Source organism: Narcine bancroftii, chromosome 3 (assembly GCF_036971445.1).
Source record: "Narcine bancroftii isolate sNarBan1 chromosome 3, sNarBan1.hap1, whole genome shotgun sequence".
Lineage (NCBI taxonomy): Eukaryota > Metazoa > Chordata > Chondrichthyes > Torpediniformes > Narcinidae > Narcine > Narcine bancroftii.
In genome coordinates, this window is record NC_091471.1 from 242,370,884 (window position 1) to 242,395,838 (window position 24,955).

The following is a 24,955-nucleotide window of genomic DNA, read 5'->3' on the forward strand; positions in this document are numbered from 1 at the left end:
AAATATTAAATAAATTGTATCCTGCGATGAGGACATTTTCTTTTGCAATTCTGTAAAATTATAACATTTTTAATCTATTTCTGAAAACCTGAAATCAAAATATTTATCAATATTCACATTTTGCAAAAAATATTAACTGATATTTATCCTGCGGTGATTAACTAGATTGTGAAATAATTACTTTTTGACTTTTACAGATTTATAATTTTGTAATGATATTTGTCCACGTATGTTTCTTAAAAAAACTTTATTTAAAACTTTAAAAAATAATATGAAAACATTACAATAAACAAATCAACAAACAACCCTTCCCCCTCTGCCAGCCCCCGCGAGGGGAGCCAAAAAAAACCATATTTCAAATAATGCAAATTTTAAAATAATACAATATTTTAAGATATTTCTAAACCCATATATTCCAAATAAGGCGTCCTTTCTTTTAATCGATTGAGGGAGAAATTTGTGCACGTATGTTTGTCAGTTCTTTGTGCAAATCAATAGGGAGCATTTTAGAGATGCCCAAGGAGGTTCAATAGGGGGATCACTTGATGCTGAATGTCAAGACCACATTGAATTTAACCTTTAGGGTCATATGAAGTTCAAAAGTTCAAAAAAATTTGTACTTGCAGCAGGGACACCTCAATTAATTAAAGTGCTGTGCATCAATGTACATTCAGAAACCAAGCCCAGTTCAATTTGGGGCCAAAAAGACGAAGCAACATTCACAGAAGCTCTTCACAAGCCTGTAGAGTTAGATAAAGGAGAGACAGGAGTGGAACATCAGTCTCGCCCCTCACCGCTGAGGCTTCCAGACATGCAAGGAGCAGGCATCGTGAAACAGAACAGCAGTGATACGCCCGTCTCAGTGCTCAGGCTTCCGAAGAGGCAAGGAGCAGGCGTCGTGAAACAGAAAAATAGATTTATGCAGAATAGTCACAAAGTCTTTTGGGTATTTTGTTTCAATTATGTAGTCAACAAATTAGTATTTTATTTCCCAGGCACTGCTGGGTATCCTGCTTGTAATATATTTTTAAAATATATTTAGCAAACCATAATTAACTTTTAAATTATTTATTTACATTCACATTGCTTAAACTTACAAAAATATTTAAAAATGTACATCCTGTTGTGGCTAACTAGATTTATAAATACATAGTGTTTGGTTTTTCTTTTTAGAATTATAATTTTGGATGGAGAAATAAATCCTTTATTGATTTTTTTAGTATTTCTGTAAAAATATAATATGTTTTAATATATTTCTGCAAACCATAAGTATCTTTCAAAATATTTATTTACATTTACATTACTTAGGTTTACAAATATAAATATAATAAATCCTGTTGTCATTAACTAGATGGAGAAATAAACCTGTTTTGATATTATTTTTAGAATTATAATTCTGTAAAAATATAATATATAATATTTATTTCTATATTTCTCTGTTTATTTTGTTTCTCTAAGGGCAATGAACCTATTCTTTTAGAGTCATAAACTTCCCAAAAGGGAGGACTAAATGATGTAATTTATATATGTATTTTAAAAAATGTTGTGTTTGCCCTCACTTTAGCCTCTCAACCATATTTATTAAAGATCGAAATGAAAGGTCTTTGGAGGTGATAATCAGGAGGGTGATGGAGCAAGTGTGGGGAAAAAAAAAACACAATAAATGCTGGAGGTGCCTTCCAATTGGATGGCATTAAAATCGACTTTTCCAGTTTCCTTTATACTCCACCCCTCCCCATCTTCTTCCCCGTCTCCTTTCCTCATTCTATCCCTCTCTTCCCTTTTCCCTCCATCTTCTTTCCCAGAGCCAAAATCAATTCTCTTATCATCTCCAAATTAACAGCTTTTGTCTGTTGGTCTGGTCTCCTTGCCCTCCCATTCTTCCCCCTTTCTCTCCCCAGTCTTTAATTATAGATTGAAGAAGGGCTCAGGCTCGAAACATCTGTTATCTTTATCTCTTATGAACACTGAGATCGTCTGAGTTCCTCTAGCATATTTTGTTAAAAAAAAAACTACAGGTGTTGTTAAGGGCAAATGTGAGTTTATTTGGACCCAAGAAAGAAAGTTTTCTAAATGACGATAGGAAAGGAATCTGAGGGGCAAAGGGATTAGGAAGTCCACAAATACCCTCATATGTATAAAAAGCTATCAAAGTTGGCCAATAGAGTGTTGACTGAAGAATAGAGAAGATTATTCTGCAGTTTTGTTGTTTTTTTTTCCTCAGTTTGCTTCTGTAGGCTTGTCATCTTAGAGAGTATGCAGTTCAGAAAAACAGATAATTTCAGTGCCAGGTAAAAACAAATGTTGAAGGAGTTCTCCTATAAATGTTAATCTCTAAGAATATGCCAGATAACCTGGAGATTAGGAACAATCAGATCAAGGTGTTGGATTATGGAAGAGTTTTACATGATAAATTCTGAGCTACACCTTTCTGGAGCTTGGATCCCCAGGAAGTAACAGGCCATTTTGGCCCACGAGTAGTGCCGCCTAATATACACCCCATTAACCGATACCCCTGATACGTATTGAATATTGGGAGGAAACCGGAGTCCCCATAAACTCACGTAGACACACTGGGCTATGGACTGCTGGACTCTTTTCAAGACTGGCTGAAGGATGTGAGAGGGTGCCGGAGGTGCTGAAGGGTTCCTGATCCTTCAGAGGTTCGGTCCTGGCGCTCAGGCTGTTGATGGTTTGGTCTGGATTCTGTGTGGCTGCAGGGGGTGTGGGGGCACTGGAGGCAAATCCATGGACACACATTGTCTTTGAGGTGATGCTCTTTTGCTTCTCTTTCTATGTCTGTAAGAGTCGTTTCAGGCAATTTCTGCCAGTGGTGAATCTCTCTGCCTTACGGCAGCCAAAAACAAATTTCGTGCAATATTGCACTGACTTTATTTCGTGACAATAAATTGAATCTTGATATGTAAAGGAATGCGCTAAATCAGATTAATCCATGATCTTTGGGAAAGTGTTTTTAATCTACATACATTAAAAGTATTTACCTCTGTCTCTAAAATGATTCTTTTTATATTTGTTGAAGAATAATTTGCTAAATTATAGTATTAACAATGGCTGTTCTAATTTGGTGAAGTGATGTTATTTGATAATTCTCATGAGTTGATGAATTGTAAATGAATGAATTCTTATGAGAATATAATTTCAGTTGGTGAAATAACTGGAAAAGCATTTGGATATGTGTTCTTCAATTAATGGACAATTTAGTTAATTCTTCATTATTAATTTATGGTAAAGGATAAATGATTATAATAATTTATTTTTTTGTAATCCTTCGAACCTTGCTATTATCCTGGCGTTTGACCATCAGGAATGCAAAAATAAACTTAAGGTGAGAGTTTGTCCCCAATGGTGAATGTTTGTTGTTTAGTTTTTAATTTGACCAGCAGGGGGAGGTGCAGTGCTGTCTCAGAGGATGGCAATTTCTCATGCATGGTGACCATCTGAATAACTCTTGAATAGTCTTGTACGATAGCTTCAATAAGTTATCAGACAGCTTTAATTAGCTGGTTGAGCACTGCCAATAAGTTCTGTATGTTATGTCGTTTAATATTCAGAATCTTTTATGGAATGTTACTTCTAAGGTGTGGCCATTTACATTTGAGGTGCATGGGAGTATCTTGCAGAGGTTGGTAAATCTCTGGAATACCAAACCCCACCCCCATTTTCTTCCCCCGTCTCCTTTCCTCTAGCTCTGTCTGTCTCTCTCTCTCAACCCTTTTCCCTTTCTCTCCTTCCACACCCTTCCTTAGCATTTGTTGGTTAGTACTCCTCCCCTCACATTTTGCCCCCTTTCTCTCCCCAGCCTTTAATTCAGACACTTGCCTACATTTTTCTTGGAGAGGGGCTCAGGCCCAAAACATCGATAATATATCTTAACCTCCTACGGACGCTATGAGGCGGGATGAGTTCCTCCAGCATTTCTGTGTTTTTACTACAATCACAGCATCTGCAGACATTTGTGTTTGACTCTACTCTGAATGGTTGCTGGCTATCCTGTCATGGGTCTGTTAGGGGTGTGAGGAAGATGAAGAAAGTTTTGATCCATTATCTTGTCAGATCCCTCTCTCCTTTTTTTTTCCATCTGATGAACACAGGCAGGATTTCTGGCCACAATTTTGAGGACAAACCCATTGAAATTGCCTAAGGTGTTGTGACCAGCTTCCCAGTTTGAGTCAGTTGACTTCAAAAGAACAGAACAACACAAGAACAAGTCCTTCAACCTACAACGTTTGCACAAAATACAATGCAAAATTAAATTAAGTATCTTTTGCCTGCTCATGATTCCATATTCCGCTTCTCTTCCCCCCCCCCCCATTGTCTCTGATAGAGTTTATTATTGAGGAGACTGGTGGTGGAGGAGTAGTAACTGTTCTTGAACCTGGTGGTGCGAGTTTTGTGGCACCTATACCTCTTTCCTGATGGCAGCAGTGAGAAAAGAGCGTGTGCTGGGTGGTGTGGATCCTTAATAATTGCTGCTGCCCTCCGACGGTAGCATCCACGTAGACTTTATTGACGGTGGATATCTTGGGCTGTGTCCACTACTTTATGATAGACCTTCCGCTCAGAGGTATTGGTGCCCCCTTACCAGGCTGCAATGCAGCCAGTCAGAACACTTTTAACACGTCTGTAGTAGTTTGCCATGGTTTCAGATGTTATACCGAACCCCCCACAAACTCCTGAGGCGCTGGCTAAACATAATAGTTGTGAATCATCCCAATAATTTTTAATAATTTCAGCCAAACTAAGTTTGGGTGGTTACATATTTTTAGAGCCCAAAAAAAAACCATTGTGAAACATTTGCCCTAAAATGTTCATCTTTGTTAACAACTGGAGGTATGGGTAAATTGGTGTATTTTGTGCTTTGCATGAAGCTCTAGGCTAGTTTCTTTAAGTGGCATACAACAAAAAATGGTTTAATTTAACGGAAGCTTCATTCATTCTTTAGTAGAGATGTTACCAAATATAGTGATGCAAATTAGAACCCAGGTTTAATCCCCAGTCTGAGTTACTGACCTCAACTTGGACGACTCTGGATACAATTAGTTTTGTGTTCCTGACCTCGGAATGGGAATTTAAACCATGGCACCCGGTCTTGATCTCTATCTCATAATACATTGGTGAAATGTGCACGTTTTTAGGTAAGGGCAAAGAACTAAATAATTTGTGACATTTCACATGATTGACCTTGCACATAAAAGGGAAAACTAACTGGCTTGTCAGCAAGGGTAACTTTCAAGAGGGAAGAAATTCTGTGTCAAAACACAAAATTGCTGGAGAAACTCAGCAGATCACGCAGGGTTCATTGGAGATGAAGATATAGAACCGATGTTTACAGTCCTGAACCCTTCATCAAGGTTTGAGCAAAAAGCAGACAAGCACCTGGGGAAGGAGCACAGGCCAATCCAATTTTATTCCTCCAATTTACAAGGAATAGGAGTCCTCTATATCGGACAGACTGGACACAGACTGGGAGATAGGAGTCCTCTATATCGGACAGACTGGACACAGACTGGGAGATAGGAGTCCTCTATATCGGACAGACTGGACACAGACTGGGAGATAGGAGTCCTCTATATCGGACAGACTGGACACAGACTGGGAGATCGCTTTGTTGAGCACCTTGGCGTGGATCTCCCAGTGGCCACCCATTTCATTCTCTATACGACATGTCTGTCCATGGTCTCATGCACTACTGAGAACACACATAAATTGGATAACATCTCATCTTCCAACTGGGCACCCTCCAACCGGATGGCATTAATATCGACTTCTCTGGGTTTCGTTAAACCCCACCCCCTTTGCTTCCCTTTCCCCCCCCCCGATTTGTCTCTCCATTCATTCCCCGTCTCCTTTCGCACAGACATGATAAATTCTACCTAGTCTCTTAACACATCCAATCAACACCTTTTGTTGGTCTTGATTCCTCCCCCATTGTTTAATTCTGAGACTTTCTGCTTCTGCCTTTTCTGATTTAACCTTGAAGAAGGGCTTAGGCCCGAAACATCGGCAACGTATCTTTGTCTCCTATAGATGGTGAATAGACTGGCTGAGGTCCTCCAGCAGTTCTGTGTATTTACTGCAATCACAGAGTCTGCAACCTATCATGTTTCTCTCATTCTTAGCATTGAGCTGTTCCCCATTGGAACAGGGAACTGGGAGTACTTGTCGAAGTCCCTGCATTGTAAGAGTGTGTTAGTTATTGAATATTACAGCACGTGTATGAGAGAGAAAATAAGCTGCCTCTGGTAGCTGTATCCGATGTAACTGCTCACATTGTTTAATGTACTGTGTGTTGATTAGTGGCTTCCCTGTGACTATTTCCCCACGTGTGCAATAAAGTTCATCCATTTTTTGTTTAGCCTGTGTCTGGACTTGTTTCTCTGCGAACCCGCCAAACCTGATCTGATCACATATAACAAGTATCAGTAGGTATCCCAGAGGATCAGCATTAATTGCTGTTATTAGCTGTTCATCTGGAAGTTTGGCAGATCCCCTGCAACAAACATCTTGGTGGATGAAGTATTATATTCTGGGAGTGGAATAGTATACAAGAAGCTCATACAAATCATGGCTTATCTTCTATCACTTCAGCATTGTATCAGTTGATTCCTTTAATATCCAAATCTCAATGAATTCAGTAAGTGAACCTCCAGAGTCTTCTGTATTTGGGAATTCCAAAGAGACACCATATGCGCCATGGAAAAAGAGTCATCTCTTTGCACTAAACAGCTGCTGTCTTGTTCAGAGGTTTTGAGAAGCCTGGATAGGGTAGACATGGAGAAGATGTTTCCAGTAGTGAGAGAGTCGAGGACCAGAGAACACAATAAAAGCACATCCTTTTAGAATGGAGATGAGGAGAAATTTCTTCAACCAAAGGGTGGTGAAACTGTGGAATTCATTGCCACAGATGGCTGTGGAGGCAAAATCATTGTATGAGTTTAAAGCAGAGAGTGATCAGTTTTTGATCAGGGATATGGGGAGAAGGCAAGACAATGGGATTGAAAGGAAAAATATATCAGTCGTGATTTGAATGGTGGAGATGAATCGATGGGCTGAATGGTCTAATTCTGCTCCTGTGTTTTATGGTCCGTGACACTGGTTCGAGATGACATGAAACACCAAAGTCTGCAGATGCTGTAATGAAACACAAAAGTCAACCTTGAAGAAGGACTTGGTTAAATATCTTTACCTCTTATGGATGCTGTGAGACTGGCTGGGTTCCTTCAGCATTTCTGTGTTTCTAAATAATGTGGCCAGGGAAGCTTCCTCCCTGTATCCAGCAACCCATGAAGTGTTGTAAAATGTTTGTGAATGAGATGTATCATTCTTCCAAACTCTACAGATTTCAGGCTGAGACTGTGCAACCTCTCTTCATCGACCAAATCCACCATCACCAGAACCAGTCCAAAGACCATGGAACTATTTGCTGGAATCCTGTGTGGCTGGGGAAGTTTCTGAAGCATCATAAAGACAATTGTATAACAACTGCTTCCATTGTTTGAAATAATTATTGGAAATTCCCTTGGATAAAAGTTTATCCTGGCTAGTGACTACAGGCATGGAATTTTATTTCCCTCTTTACAGGGTATGGGTGCTAATATCACTGTACAACAATTTTTTTAAAGGTTTGCTTCTTGAAAATAAATTGGGATTATGATGGACAACTTCAAAAATAATTTCAGATTTGCTGTATCACATAGGAAATTGGAGAAACATTAAATTAACTTAGATTGAATTTAGTATGTTTATTTGCATAATAATGCTGACACATTGTGTTAGTTCAACTGACCTAAAAATGTTTTGCCGATGATTTTCGTTTGTACTTAGCATCTGATGCCTCTTGTGTCAGTGTCTAACAATAGTCAGCCAGTACTGATGGATTCCAGATGCCCTGATGCTGGTTTTCCATGGTTGCAATGTCCTGGTAAAACCTTTCACCATGTTCATCACTGTCTGAACCAAGATCAGCAGGAAAGAAGTCCAGTTGTGAATGCAGAAAATTAATTTTAAATTTAAATTTAGACATACAGCAGAGTGACAGGCCCTTTCGGCCCACGAGCCTGTGCTGTTCAATCACACCCAATTGATCTTAAACCTTGGTACATTTTTGAAGGGTGGGAGGAAGATGGAGCCTCTGAGGAAAACCCACGCAGACATGGGGAGAATATACAACTCCTTACAGATGGTGTAGGCCTCGAACCATGGTGCCGATTGCTGGCGCTATAACAACATTGCGCTAACCGCTACACCAACCATACCACCCCAATGGCAGATTGCACTTAATAGTGTTGTATGCTTGAATCATGTCAAAATACGACGGGAAATCACAAAAATAGGTTGTACTAAAAAAAATCCCCATACGTGACAGGAAAATTTTAAGGTGATTTTCGTGATTAGCAGTCCAAAATCTATAAAATACACTCAAAAGTGTTCAGGAAGAAATTTTAGTTGTCCAGTGTATGTGAGCTCTCACTCATTGTTTCTATGGTGCTCCAGTGATTTTTGGATTTTCCAGATTCTCGGACAGTACTTTGTAAATACAAATTTAAGGAGAATAAAGATAAACAAGTCATTTTTTGTCACATAAAATACAATGTTTTAAAAAAACAAATAAATATTCATTCGTTCACTTCCACGACTTCTGTGCAACTGCGTCACATGAACGCATGCACACAAAAGTCCACTAAACATAAAAAGTTTGAGAGTTTTCGAAAAGTCCGGATTTTCGGGTGGTCTGGATTTTTGGCATCCAGATTTTTTTGGAGCTTTGCTGCATTTACACATGGTAAAATTCCTTCATTCCATCGTGTTGGTTTTGTTTGTTATGTTGAAGAATGAGAAGGTTCCAAATTTGCTTCACAAAACTTCTGAGTGTGTTTTAAGCCAATGCTGGAGATGTTCCAATCTGCAGCATAGCCGCAAACCATTGTTCCTGTCCGCACTAACTCAAATATCACTGCACCTGACCTCTGCTGCAAGGTCAAAGAGTTCTCTTCTCTGACCCACTAAGGCTGTCACTCTGAGTTGAGTGAGTGTCAACAGAGTCAGTGGTATTTTAACTCTTGTAAAAGATGCCAAAGTCACACAGCTGTGGGCTGCCCTCATAAATGCAGCCCAACAGGAGATCTACAATTTTGAATTTTAAAATTGAGCAGTTTATAAATTTGCTTTTACAGGTAGTTCTTGAGGTGTCAGATTCATCATGACCGTCAAACCTTTTTAATTGGAATTTGGTTCTTTGGGTAATTTTTGAGAGTGCCAGAGAGTTTCTAAAAAAATTAACTCAGACAGGCATGTTGTTTAGATGGGATTGTCTCACAATTGGGATGTCTTATTCACGCCTGAATGTCCCGATGTAGTCAGGTTCTAGGCTCAAGATGGTAGCGCTTGGGCTGGGCAAAGGTTGTAGACACAGGAGAAGCAGAGGACTAGGGCAGGGAACCAGAACTTGCACCAGGCTGTGGACTGCTGAAGACTGTCTTGAGTTTGGCTGAAGGGATACCAGGAATCGGAACTGGGATGCTGAGGGTGGTGAAGGATTCCTGATCGTGTCAGAAGTTTGGACCTGGAGCTCGGGTTGCCAGTGGTTTGAATTGTAGTCTGTAGGAGCACTAGAGGTTAATCCACAGCCACTCAGTAATTCTGAAGGGATTACTTTCTCTTTCTCTAACTGTAAGGGGGTACTGGGTAATTTCTGCTAATGGCAAATCTTTGTCTGCCTTATGAATGACAGGTGTAATATTACACCTGTTTTATAACATGATGAAAAAAAGTATCTTGAATTTTAACTGTAACTACTGATGTTTATTTCCATTTTGTGTTAAGAAAATGGCAACGCTACCAAAGCTGCTGTAATGGCTGCTGCTGTGGACACAGGGAGGAGCAGGGAGCAGAAACACAGCACTCCCTCGAAGGGTCTTTCTGTCAAGTCTGACTGCTGATGGCTCCATACAGTCTTTAAATGGCCCATTAAAGGATTCTGTGACCATGGGATCTGAGACAAAGATGGTGGGTGCCTTTGTATGGCAGCAGCTATGAGAGGTTGTAGACTCTGGAGGAGTTCCAGACTGGCGCAGGGCACCAATAACTTGGAGAACTACCCCCCCACCCCAGGTTGAGAAGGAAAAGTAGAGGAGATTACTATGAAGAAAGTGGTGGCGGGCAGGCAAGGGGCTCTGCGGTGGAAGGACATGCACAAGTGACAAGCTGTTGGCGACTTGTGAGCGAGCAACTCACACAGGCTACGGACTGCTGGCCAACTAAGGTCAAGGGACTCGCACCCGGCTGCGGGCTACTGGAAACTGGCTCATGGAAACCATATATCAGAACTAGGATCTGAGATGGCACTGAGGGCAAGAAGACTCCTGAAGGGCCCTTGGATTCCTCATCATGTTGGAGGTTTAGATCTGAACTCGCGCTGCCAATAATTTGATTTGAAGTCTGTGCGGCTGCAGAGGCCATGGGAGCACTGGGGGCAATTCCATGGACACTCAGTAATTCTGCTTCTCTTTCTCTCACTGTAAGGGGCGCCGGGCAATGCTAATAGTGAATGTTTGTCTAAAGATTAAAGGCAATTTCCTCTAGTAAATTTCTGTTTTATTACATGAAAGTAAATAGTATCGAATTCTAATCTAATAATTGTTAGTGTGATAGATTGAAGTCCAGTGGCAGTCATTTAAACAGCTGGGCAGTTTGATCTATCAGAACAGGGTGTACATTAAACCTGGCACAGCAGTCTCAAAGTTTAGTAAAACAAGAAAGTCTGCAGATAGTGGAATTGAGGGTAATAAACAAAAGTGCTGCAGAAACTCAGCAGGTCACGCAGCATCCATAGGAAGTAAAAGGTAACCAACATTTTATAGCTGACTCAGAGCCCAGGCCTGAAATGTTGGTTACCCTTTCCTTGCTATGGAAGCTGCGTGCCCCAATGAGTTTCAATGAGTTTCTCCAGCACTTTTGTGTATTGCAGGCTCAAAGTTTCGATGTGTTATTTCCTTCCCTGTAATTAATTTCTTTCTTTGTCCCATGAGCTCTGGAAATTTGGAAGGAGCTGATAGCAGCACTGAATATAACTGTTAACAGATGCTTCAGTTGAAAGAGGCACTGAGTTGGTGCTGTGCCAGATGAGCTGCGTCTGGTTTCAACAAGCATTTTTACACCAGATTTTTCATGGTGGTAATTTGAAATTGTTGTGATCAAGTGTAATTTTATATTTTAAATTTATACAAACAGCATAGAAACAGGCCCTTTTGGCCCATGAGCCCGTGCCATCCAATAACCCCTAATTGATCTACAACCCCCACTACGTTTTGAAAAGTGGGAGGAAACCGGAGTACCTTGAGGAAACCTACGCAGACAGGGGGAGAATGTACAACTTCCTTGTAGACGGTGCCGGATTCAAATCCTGGTCGCTGATGCTATAACGGTGTTATGCTGATCGTGTAGATTGGCCACAATTTTCATGAAGTTGTACGAATGAAAATCACTGAATGTGGACTGTGCTGACTGTCATCAATGGCATGTTTTAAAATGGCTTGGGGACTGAGAGAGGGTAAAGAGTAGCAGCATGAGAGGTACTATATTACAGTAAAACCCCTGGTATCCAGCATCTATGAGGATAAGTGTAGTTTCTGGTTGCTTGAGACCTACTCTTACAATGCCGAACTGATACAGCTGTATTAAGAATATACATTTTAAAAGACAAAAGATAAAATACTAGACTGTACTAACACTGGACAAATTTCACTTGCACGAATATATAAACCTTAAAAGAATTTTATTTTATTTTCAGTCACATTCTTTGAAAACATTTAACTGTCGCTGGATCTGCAGGTTACACCCCCTCCACAGAACCGCCTGAAAGATGAACAATAACATCACAGATAATTATCCCCCCTCCCCCAAGTTTACAGATAAAGTCTCTGATCAGGGTGATACTTACTCAGCAGGGATAAGGAGATGCTTTAAGAGAGTCACCCCAATGGCAAGCGACATCAACCAGCTCTTCATCCTGGGTGACGCCGTTGCTGTTTCACACAACTTGATTCAAACAGCTGCTACGAGCAAAGCCCGGCCAAGGCCCTCTTCTGGGAGAATATTTGCTCCCATCTTCACCAAAAGTTTATGTGTTGCTTCAGAAAACATTTAACCTAACAATTTTAAACTTGCATATTTTTACCTATTATTTTATTTTTTTTAATGTATTTTCCTTGATTTTTTTTGCTTGAGGCACCCGGTGCTTGAATTCTAGGAGTTTTATTGTACTGTTGAGAAGAATGGAATGACTCTAGCTTGCCCTCCTATCCCTTTGTTGTTTTCTCATGGAGCAACTGGGACACTAAATAGACAGAAACTGTTCTTAATGTATGAAGCCTGCACAGGAAGTCATGTTTGAACAGTAGGAAAAACCTTGTATTTAACAAATACGTGTTTGTTGGGAGATTGAGCCGAGGGAAAACTCTTCATGTTATACAGGTGCAGTTTAGTGCCTTAATAGTTTGGATGCCCGAGGTGAGCTAAAAGAGCCAGAAGCTGTCTTTCTTTTAAGCAAATCTGGAAACTTTCAGGAGTTTCCCAGCAGGAATAAAGGAAAGGAGCAAATGTCAAAGTCTTCTTGATAGAGGAAGCTGGAAAGAATGGGAGAAGACAGATCTGAAGGTTAGCTCCCTTTTGCACAATATCTGGGAGCCTTTGTTCCCAGATGAGGACCTGAAGCATGATGGTATGTGCCTTGCAAATTGTGCACATACAAGAGGTGGCATGGTTGGCGTAGCGGTTAGCCAATGTTGTTACAGCGCCAGCAATCGGGACCGTAGTTCGAATCCCACGCTGCCTGGAAGTGATTTGTACATTCTCCCTGTGTCTGCCTAGGTTTCCTCTGGGTGCTCTGGTTTCCTCCCACTGTCCAAAACATACTGGGGTTGTAGGTCAATTGGGTGCGATTGGGTGGCGTGGGCTCATGGGCTGAATAGGCCTGTTTCCGTCAATTATATCTAATTTCTAAAAAAAAAAGTTTCCCATGACTTCAGCTGAGAAAGGTGCAGGCCCCCCATGCATCATTTTGTCCACATGATTTTGTTCGATGAAGATGTTGAAGCCTACTGCGATGCATTGACATTTCACCCATTGGAACACCAGCATTGATTCCAACAGTCAGATCCTTCTGTTTATATGGAAAACTGGGAGTGCCATAACCTTGCAGCAAGTGTGAATAACTTTGCTGAAAAGGTCGAGGTGAGTGACAACCTTTTGATTCTCTTGTAATCTTAATGATGTGTGAACACCACTTCTTGTGACAGTTTGGAGGGATAAGGCCCCCATTCCCACACCTGTGCTCCTGTCAGTGACCATGTGTTTGATTGTTTTTCAACCAAGCAATTCAAATCCACATCGTAAATCCTGATACCATCTCCCATCTAAAGCAGATTCCCAAGCTGTCCATGGTGTTTAGAAAGTGCAGAAACACCACAGGAGAGCATGTTTAGGGTAGCAGTTGGCTCAATGTCATCACAGCGCTAGCAAACGGGACCGTGGTTCGAATCCCATGCTGTCTGTAAGGAATTGGTATGTTCTCCCCGTGTCCGCGTGCATTTCCTCTGGCTTGTGAGCCAAAATGGCCTGTTATTGTGCTGAATGTCTAAATTTATAAATGTAAATCACATTTTTCCATGCTTTACAATAGTAAAAAAATGGGTGAAATGGCACCATCTTTCTGAGTATCAGGCTAGCTTATCTAAAACTAAGGAGATGATTGTGGACTCAAGAAGAAAGTCAGGGGAACATGAGGGCTCAGTAGCGGAGAGGGTCAAGAACTTCAAATCTCTGGGTGTCAACATCCCTGAGGATCTGTCCTGGAGCCTCCATGTTGATGCAATCACAAAGGAGGCTCGCCAGTGGCTAGACTTTATGAGGCATCTGAGGTGATTCGGTACGTCTCTGAAGACTCTCGAAAACCTATACAGGTGTACCATGGAAAGCATAATGGCTGGTTGCATCACTGCCTGGTACGGAGACAAGAATAAGCTCCAGAAGGTCGTTAACTCAGCCTGTGACATCACGGACACCAGACTTCACTCCATCAAGGATATCTGCACGAAGCGGTGTCTTAAAAAAGCAGCCTCAATCCTCAAAGACCCCCACCACCCAGGCCATGCCCCCTTCACTCTGCTACCATTGGGAAAAAGGTACAGGAGCCTAAAGACGAGCTCTCAGCAGGACAAGGACAGCTTCTTCCCCTCCGTCATCAGATTCCTGAATAATCAATGAACCAAAGACACAGCCTTACTTTTCGTGCACTATTATTTTTCAATTTGTATTTATAATAATGTTGTAAGATGGTTATAATATGAACGTTTGCACTGTGACGCTGCCACAAAACACCGAATTTCATGACTTGCTCATGACAATAAATTATCCCTATTTAAATTTAGGCATACAGCATGGCAATTTCAGCCCACAAGCCCGTGCCACCCAGTTGCACCCAATTGATCTACAACCCAAGTATGTATTGAAGGGTGTGAAGAAACCAGAGCACCTGGAGGAAACCATGCAGACACTAAGAGAACATACATACTCTTTACAGACAGCGCGGGATTCAAACCCAATTGCTGTCACTGTAACAGCATTATGCTGACTGTGGATGAGGAGACTATACTTGTCCACAATATTTCCAAATGTGATTTCACGAGGGTCCCATATAATTGCAGCAAGATGTTGCAATAAAGCCCAGCATACTGTTTGTCCTCCGAAATGCTTGGTGAAACTGAGCTGGAGTTAACCTGCTTTTCCCCTCCCTCGATTCTAAATAGTTGGGTGACATTTCTTCCCCCATCAACGTGATCTACCGGGATCATTGTCTGAAGTGGGTGTACAAAATCTCTCTGCACATAGCATCTTTCAGCTGCTCCTGTTTGGAGTATCACCACCAGTCTGAGGAAGAGCTTCTTCCCATGGACAGTGAGCATATTGAACGACCAAAGGAACTGCTCACCACTAACCATCATATTTGTGAAACAATACTTATTTATTTGTATCCACAAATACTTGTCCTTCATGTGTATTGTTTGTCAGTACGTGTGTTACATCTGATTGTGTGCCTGCATGTTTTTCACCGAGGACCAGAGAACGCAGTTTCGTGGAGTTGAAGTTGTGCAATCATATGACAATAAACTTGACTTGACATTTGTAACCTTCCAATCTATGGGAATATTGGAACATGACAACCAATGCTCCTCTTTCACCACTTTATTCAAAATCATAGTTTACAAGTTCATTGGGATTTATTATTTTTAACTCCCATTTATTTCTCCAGTACCAATTTTTATGCTCTTTTACTTCACATCTATAGTTCTTCATGATTTCTGTGGGATTTACATACTCCTAACTTTAATATTAAAACTGAAATAATAATAAAGTTTACTGCCATTTCCTTATTCCCAATATAATTCTTTTTTTCTCTGTCTGAAAGAGATAATTATGGTAGCTAATCTTCATTTTATTACATTTTCCTTAAAAGCTCTTACAGATTTGTGTTTCTCATTAGACGACTCTCTAATTCCACTTTCCTTGTGAATATCTTAATCTTTCTTTGCTATATTCTCATATTTCCCCAATCCTCTTAATTGTTAATCCTTTCTTTTGGCAACATTATAAGTTTTTTCCCTTTGATCTAAACTTCCACTTCCCTCGATTAGCCATAGCTGGACCACTTTTCCCATTAATTTTGTTCCCTTCAAGAATCCTTTTATGGTCACACAATAATACATGTACAGGTAAATGTAATATGCGTGATATACTTCAACCTTTGTCTGCCATAAGGCAAAAAAAAAGAGCATTGCCTGACACTCCTAACCATAAGGGAAAGAGAAGCAAAAGAGAGTCCCTTCAGAGTCGCTGAGTGTTCGTGGATTTACCTCCAGTGCTCTCGCAGCCGCACAGGCTCCACTTCAATCCATCGGCAGTCCGAGCTCCAGATCCAAACCTCCGCCGTGATCAGGAAGCCTTCAGCACCTGAGGCCCTTTGGGAGTCCTTCTTGCCCTTAGCATCCTCTAAAATCCAATGAGCCGGCCGCCAGCAGTCCACAACCTGGTGTGAGTCCTTCGATGGCAAGTTGTGAATCGCCCACTCCCTGTGTAGACCTTCAGCCAGTGAGCCCTTTTCTGCTGTAGTAAAATGTATGTACCAATCCGGTGACATCTCTGTGGATTTAGTGTCATGGGTACCGTTGGTTTTCAGTGCCCTTTTCAAGCATCCTCACTTGGTATTCAGTTCATTCTGCATTTTTAACTCCTCTTGGCTTTTTGCAATACCTTCCTGTTTAAATTTGTCTGGCTTCCACACTATCAGAAATTTCCCCTTTTGTTCTTTCTTCCCTTCCTCCCTTTTTTATCTTAAACTATTTTTCCTTTACCTCTATGCTACAGAATGATTTTCTGTTGTAAATCTATTTTTCCCCATATCCTAACTCGTGTTCATTTTATGACAAAATATTATCATTAAGGAATTGTAGCATGTTTTTACATTAGCTCATTAAATTTATTACTCCAAGCCCAAGTTTCACCTACTCCTCTGCTGAGGGGTGAGACCTCACCCCATTTAGATCAGTTTAGATACTATTTATTATCATGTAATAAAACAGAAATGTAATATATGAAATTGCCTTTTCTGCCGAAAGGCAGGCAAATATTCGCCATTATTTTTGCCCACATCCCTTACAGTCGGAGAAAGAGAAGCAAAGGAGAGCCCACAGAGATACTGAGGGTCCGTGGATTTTCCTCCAGTGCTCCTGAAGCCTCTGCATCCGCACAGACTTCGGTTCAGTTCAAACCGTCGGCACTTATGGTTTCTACAACGGGAGGACACGAACAATTAACCAAGCTGGGAACAAGCCCAATCATTTTGGATCTAGAGATATATTCTCTAGCACTTTAAAGCAAAATGTGACAGATGAAATGAATTCCCTAAGGCTTTTTAAAAATAGCTTTGTGAATGCTAGATATTTTTTAACAAAAGGAGTTCATATCTCTTCAGCTGTGTATTTTATCTCCCCTGTGACATCACCATAGATATCAGGACTATAACATTCATGTGTCACTATTTGAATCGCAAGATCGCAACACAGAAAGGCCTTCAGTCAGGATCAACCAAAATCCACGTGTTGACCTGATTGCAACTCCAATTATATCTCTACAGATAGTATTAATAACATTGCAACAACGGTGAGAGGGCCAAAAATTTAGAATGTCGACAGAGAAGGGGAGAAGTTCTTCTCAATACGGTCCTGAAAGCGTCCTGACCCAAAATGTTGACTGGCCATTTCTACTCACGGATGCCTGACATGCCGAGTTCTAACATCTTATTGATGGATAGCATGGATCTCCTAATGGCCACACATTTCAATTCCCCAACCCATTCCCTTGTCCATGGCCTCATGCACTGCCACACAAATCAGAGGAACGACACCTCATCCTCCATCTGAACACCCCCCAACCAGATGGCATTAACATCAACCTCCAGTTTCTGTTGAACCCCCAATGTATCTTTGACCTCCTGAGTCCTTTACTCTAGTTCTTTCTCTTTCTTCCCTTTTCCCTCTCTCTCTCCTTTCACAGAGCCATAATCAATTCTCTTCTTTCCTCGTATCATATCCAATTAACACTCTTTGTCTGTTTGATCTGGACTCCCCCCTTCCATTCTTCCCCCTTTCTCTCCCCAGTCTTTAATTCAGGCACCTGCCTTCTTTTTGCTCATACCTTGAAGATGAGGTCAGGCCCAAAATGTCGGTAATATATCTTTGCGTCCTATGGATGCTGTGAGACCACCTGAGTCCTCCAGCATATCTGTGTCTTTTCACTACAATCACACATTTGCAGACTTTCGTGTTTCATCCTTATTGTTTGCAAAAGATTCCAGCATTACCGTTTTTGTGTTTCTCCTGAGAGAGATTACTGGGTAGATCCCGAGAAGCTCTCCCTTCCTGGAGAGTCTAAATTTAGCAATTTAGGCTCTCCCTTCCTGGAGAGTCTAAATTTAGGAAAGGTGTTGCAGGTTAAACTATAAAACTTGTATTTATGCAACGTTGGAATACATTGAACAGTGGCACTATGATGGTCAGCCAGTAATGACACGAGGAGAATCCTCTTCAGCCAGGTGGTTGTAACTCTTTGGAATTCTTCATCTCGATACCTTTTCATTTTTTGAAGATTGACATTAGATTTCAGCAATAAAGATATTGATAGACGTGAAGATTGACACGAAAATGAATGAGATGGAAATTCAGCCATAAACCTACTATTTGGAAAAACACCAAGGTGGGGGGGGGGGGTGGGGGGCTATATGGCCTACTTCTGGTTTGAACTTTTGAGCACCTACATGTAATCTTATTAAACTTAAATTTTACTTTCAACACAGCAGAAGCTGATTCCAGTCATTTACACGGTGCTGCCCAATTACAACCTAATTAACCTGCAACCCTGTATGTTTTGGAGGGTGGGAGGAAACCCATGCAGACATGGGGAGAATGTACAAACTCGTTACAGGATTCAAGTCCAGGTCTCTGGTGCTGTGATAGCATGGCACTGACTGCTATTAGCGTGAGCAGGACACCAAATAGTTGCTGTGTCACATGATAAGGTAAGACATTCTGAAAAGCTTAATGGGATCTAATACTGGGTCATTTAGAGCAAAAGGTGCAGTGGTTTGGATTTTTTCCTGTGGTTAATTGGTTAACAACCTGACCTGATGTTGGCCTTTGTGATTTTACTCCAGAAAGGGATAAAAAATAAATATCAGTTTACACTCCTCTCATTATCTGTCAGATAGGCTGTCAACATTCTTCTTTCACTTTATACCTGATGCATATTTAATTAGTATTGATGTGTTTGCCAGCATCTGTGCAACTGAAGCATAAATTCAGGAAATGAGGGGTAATGGGAAACAATGATTAATTCGACGCCCCCCTCCCCAACAATGTCAAATGCTAAGACTCCTGTACATTACCTAAACAAACGTATTTGATCTAAATAGTAAATACACTAAAGACCTGGAGAAACTCAGCAGGATCCACAGCATCCATAGGAAGGAAAGATATATAAACCAATGATAGGGGCCTGAAACATTGTTTATATATCTTTGCCTCCTCTGGACGCCACAGGACCTACTGAGTTCCTTCAGTCCTTCCTTGTGTAGATACTACAATCACAGTGTCTGCAGACTTTCTTCTTTTATTATATTTAATCTAAATTTAGTTTCCCCATGACTGAGGGTTTGGTTATTGGCATATAGCGGAATGTTATCGGCAGTTCTCTGAATTATAGAGGAAGAATGGTACATGATCTGACCTATGATCCAAGCAGTTGATGCTCACACCCACTCAAGCCTCCACCAATTTTTCCATCCAAATCCATCAGCATAGCTCTCTTTCCTTATCCCTCATCTGCTTGTCCAGCCTGTATTTTAAATGCATCTGTTGTATTCAGCAGAACATTTTCACCATTTCTTCTGTATTCCTCATTCAATTTCAGACTGGCTTTTTGTACTGATGCCCACAAGTGGACACATTCAGTGTCTGCTTTAATCTAAACTTTCATAATTTAAAAAAAAACTCTCTTGGGTCACCACTTCAAGAGAAAAGAGACCAGCTAATTCATTCTTCTGTTCTGAATTACAAAAGCACCTTCATAGTAAATTTCTGCACCCTTTCCCACATGGATGATCCCTTTTTACAATATGGTGGCCAATATTGGAGAGATTTACCATGATGCTGTGTGGAATGGAAGATTTAAGTCATGTCGTGAGACTGGTTAGGCTGGAGTTAACAGAAAGTCTGTTGTAGTAAAAACACAGAAATGCTGGAGGAATTCAGCAAGTCCCACAGCGTCTATCGGAGGTAAAGATATACAGCCGACTTTTGAGTCCTGCTTCAATGAGTAAAAGGCTGGCGAAAAGGGAAGACTGGGCAGGGGGAGGAGTGCAGACTAACAGACAAAAGGTGTTAATTAGATAAGAGGAAAGATGAGAAAACAAGCCTTTGGCAGAGACAGTTTAGCAGTTAGTGCAACACTGTGAGCGCCAGCGATCGGGACATGGGTTTGAATCCCTTGCTGTCTATAAGAAATTTGTATATTCTCTTTGTGTCTGTGTGGGTTTTCCTCAGGGGCTCCAATTTGCTCCCATCCTTCAGTAGTAGGTCAATTAGGTGTAATTGGGCAGTATGGGCTTGTGGGCCGAAAGGGCCTGTTACTGTGCTGTGTGTGTAAATTTTGAAAAGTTAATAGAAGGCCGAAGGAGATAACTCGATATTCTGAAGGGCGTAGAAAGAGTGGATAATGAGAACCATTTCCCTGTAACAGCAAAGACCTTTAAAATCAGAGGACATTAATTTAAGATGAAGAGTAAAAAGGTTAGAGGGACTGAAGGAAAGGTTTTCTGCACCCAAATAGTGGTTACAAATCCAAAACAGGCTACCTGAGAAGGTAACGGATGCAGATACTCCCAGAACATTTTAAAAAGTATCATAAGACCATAATGCATAGGACCCTCTGCACTGCTGCGCCCTCGATGAGGACTGGGTCATCTTCCCTTGACTTCCTCCTGAAGTCCACAATCATCTCCTTGGATTTGTTGATGTTGAGCACGATTGTTGCCGTTACACCAGTCAACCAGCTGATCCATCTCCCTCCTGTCGCTTCCTCACTGCCGTTTGTGATTCTGCCAATAACTGTGATGTCATCAGCAAACTTGTAGATGCCATTGAAATTGTTCCTGGCCACACAGTTGTGGGAGTATAACGAGTAGAGCAGTGGGCTACGCACACATCCTTTATACATCCTATTTCTTAAATGTTTTTGTAAATCAAATGTGGGGCAATCACAGAAAGTTTAAACTTGTTCGAAAGGCCTCATGTATTTTTTAAAATCCTATTCTTTCTTCTTCTTTGGCTTGGCTTCGCGGATGAAGATTTATGGAGGGGTATGTCCACGTCTGCTGCAGGCTCGTTGGTGACTGACAAGTCCCATGTGGGACAGGCAGGCACGGTTGCAGCGGTTGCAAGGGAAAATTGGTTGGTGGGTTTGGTTGTTGGGTTTTTCCTCCTTTGTCTTTTGTCAGTGAGGTGGGCTCTGCAGTCTTCTTCAAAGGAGGTTGCTGCCCGCCGAACTGTGAGGCACCAAGATGCACAGTTGGAGGGAATATCAGCCCACTGGAGGTGGTCAATGTGACAGGCACCATTAATTAATCATCCTATTAAGATATTAAGATCCTATTAAGATGATTCAAATGCCCGAACTGCATTGCAAAATAGAGGAGCTAGCACATTGAGTTTTTATAGATCTAATTACCAGCTTCTTTTAACCTAATTTCCAGTTACTGCATGTCAGTTTCATGCCCCTTTTGCAACATCCGAGTGTGCTGATAAACACCTTATTCACTTCAACTCCACACTTCTATCTGTCCCGAAGATGAGGTGGATAGACAGTGGATAAATATAACCAATGAGTCCAAGATGAGTTGCAGTAAACAGTTGGTTCCCAGGCTCAAGTGTCACTGAAGTGCACTGATATGATCTCTCCTCCTAGGGTTGAGATTTCAACGTAATGCTTGAGTAAATGATATTTATTTAATATTGACAGAAATTTAATGGAACATTAATGTGGGATAGGCGGTGGTAATCAGATTTATAATGCTCTTTGGCTTCTGCATTTGGAAGTTTTGAAACCCCCTTTTCTCCAAGAAGAAATTGAACCATTAAAAATAGAAAGATTTCAGATTCACTTTTGGCTTTACACTGAACAATTCAGTCTCTTCTTTCATGTCCGATCTCCAGTCCTGTTTCTCTTTAGTAAGAAGTGGATGTTCACGTGCTCGGGTGGGTCTAGGTTAGATATTTTACGGAGCAGTTGGCATCTTTGAGTTTTGAAAGGCACCACATAGCCAGTCTTCTCTGTGGTGATGGGTCTTGAGTCAGTGAAAGTATCCCCAAATTGCCTTGTTGGGTATTGATCTAATGACTGAGCAGCTAAGAAAATTAAGGGGATTCCATATGGTCCATCTGACCTCTAGTAATCTGCTAAATCACTCAAATGCCCATGGTCTTCAAGTTGTGCCACATCTTGTGTGGGGCTGCAGATGTATTCCATGGTAGTCTGCAGTCAGGAGGGTGGTCCTGCATAACATCAGAAAAGGTGCAGAAGGTATCGAGCATCCTCTGTCCTTCTTCTCCTCCACTCAACTTGGATGGCCAAAGCTCTCGGTGAGGCTGTCAGTGTACTTTTCCAGTGAGGATAAGCTGGTAACATTGGTTTCAAGGAGTGGTTCAGGACTGATTTTATTTTCTTTATTTGGAGCTTCCCCATTTTCAAGCAGTGGAGTAACCCACAGTGAGAATGGGTCTCCTGATCATGGATGGGTGCTCTCTGTGCTTTCTATCAGCAGGGAGAACACAGCCATCACAGAGTGAGGACCTCAAATGTGGCAAGCAAGAAGGAAGGAATTTGCCTTGTGCTGCATTTAAGTAACTTGTATCGCAATATGGTAGTTAGGTTCCTTGAGTGAAATATGAACATTTGCAGACGCTGTGACTGCAGTAAAAATACAGAAATGCTGGATGAACTCGCAGTGTCCATAGGAGGTAAAGATATATAGCCATCATTTAGGACCTGAGCCCTTCTTCAAGGTGAGAGTAAAAATCAGACAGGTACCTGAATTAAAATGATTGGGAGAAGGGAAGACCGAGCAGTGTGTGGAGTACAACCAACAGCCGAAAGGGTGTTAATTGGACCTGAATAGGAAGACAGGAGAAAGGAAAGATGAAAATTAACAGGGGAAGGGGGATTTTGACTCTGTGAATGCAGAGCTGGGGGATAAGAGACAGGATAAAAGGAGAGTCAGAGCTAGAGGAAAGGAGACATTGGGAAAGATGGAGAAAGACTATGTTAATGCCATCCGGTTGGAGGGTTCCAGGAGTAGCAGCCAGTGATCTGGATTATTGACTGAAGACATGTTTGAAGGCCGTGACAGTGCCTGGAAATATTAAATTCAGGTAATGAACGACATTGAGAATTAGTAACAAGGACTGTGTAAATACTATATTGTCTTAAAAATTCAACCAGGTGTTTCTTTCCTTCTGGCAAATCTCCCTGCCTTCAGTAACTTGGAGTCCTATTAATTACTGGAGATTAAGGGTCAGATTTGGAGGGCCTCAAGGTTTATATCTTAAAATTTTAAGGATATTTGCATTCGGTGTACAATGAGAAGGGTTCATAGCCAGTTTGTGTTAGCACGTGACTGGAATCTGATTATATGCCAGTTTGTGTGGATACTTGCTATGGAGAGAGCCTTGAAGGCTAACTCATCAAGACTGACCAACATCTCTGAATGTAAGAGCCTCTCACATGAAACCAATACGAAAGCCCACAAACAACCACACTATCTAGCCAGATTACATCACTGCCAATTCAGACACAAAGCTACTTGTGTGTTGGAGCTAATGATGTCACGGGAAACGTTCTTTAGGGTCAGGAAGGCAAAATTCTTTTAGTCAATATTCCCAAATAAGGATTGGAAAGTTTAAGTCTGATATGACTGTTGTTATTTCTGGCATTGCGACTAATATGTACAGAAATAAATATCTGAAGCACAGTGGACAAGGATGTTGGTCATTCCTGTGTGCAATGTATAATGGGAACAATTGTAATGGAAACAGCTAGTTAGTTTCGCACATTGTATTGGGTTGTTTGACAAAACAATTCAAATACAAAGTGCAAGAAAGATGGTAGCTAAAATATTATTAACAACATTTGTCTGATTGGAATAGGCTTTCCTGTGAAGTATTTACTCCCAACTCAACTGTTCATGGCCTTATTCCTTTTCTTTTTGAATAGAAACAGAAATAATTGCTAATAGTAGGACCACCAACTTTTCAAAGAATAGACCAGCCATTCTCAACCTTTTTTGGCTATGGGCCCCCACCCCAGGACTCTGTTCAAGGTTTATGGGCCTCCTTCCCTGGGAAACAGTCAAGTTTAGTTGATTTCCTCTTCCAAATAAAATATTTTTATGATTTCAGTGCATTTTACATTTTACAACACAGGATGCCATGCTTGAAGCACAAGCTCCGTTACTTTTCTGCTTGGTGTTTGTCACTAGCTGAGCAAATGTAACATGTTGTTTGTAAATACTTTTTGTGAATTCCCAGTTGCTAAATCTGCTTCAAGCCCCACGTTTGTTCGGTGCCACTGCTTCTTCCGTACTTCTCTCCTACTGACTACATCAAAAATATTTATGTGAGGTAAAAGAAAACAAGGTTTTTGCTTAAATATGTTGTAGGACTCCCATTGAGAATGGCTGGAATGGATGGCTTAATGCATTTTTAAAATTCATCGTGTTTTCATCGTGCTCTGCCTTTTAATTAAAAAAATATAACATTAAAAAAATTTAGACGTACTGCACGGTAGCAGGCCCTTTCAGCCCACAAGCCCATGCTGCCCAATTTACACCCAATTGACCGATAACCCCCAGTACATTTTGAGTGGTGGGAGAAAACCGGAACAGCCGGAGGAAACCCAAGCAAACACAGGGAGAATGTACAAACTACTTACAGACAGAGTAGGATTCGAACCACGGTCCTGATTGCTGGGTCTGTAACAGCATTGCACTAACCGCTACGCTAACCGTGCTGCCCCTTTTGATCTCAATTTTCCTGCTTCAACTATTATTCTTTTGATTTTCACGAGGATCCTTGGGTAGTAACGTTTTCTTCAGTGATTCATGTTGTTATCAAAGTTTGTTTCACATGTTAATGAAAAATGGCTTCACTCTGGCCCTGGAATGACGCAAAATATTTTTAAGGCTGGTTGTAGCACTGTTAGACAAAGAAGACTCCTTCAAGATTTTGCTCCCAGTGATGTTACTTAATTTAAGTCAGCTGTGGCTTTAATTCTA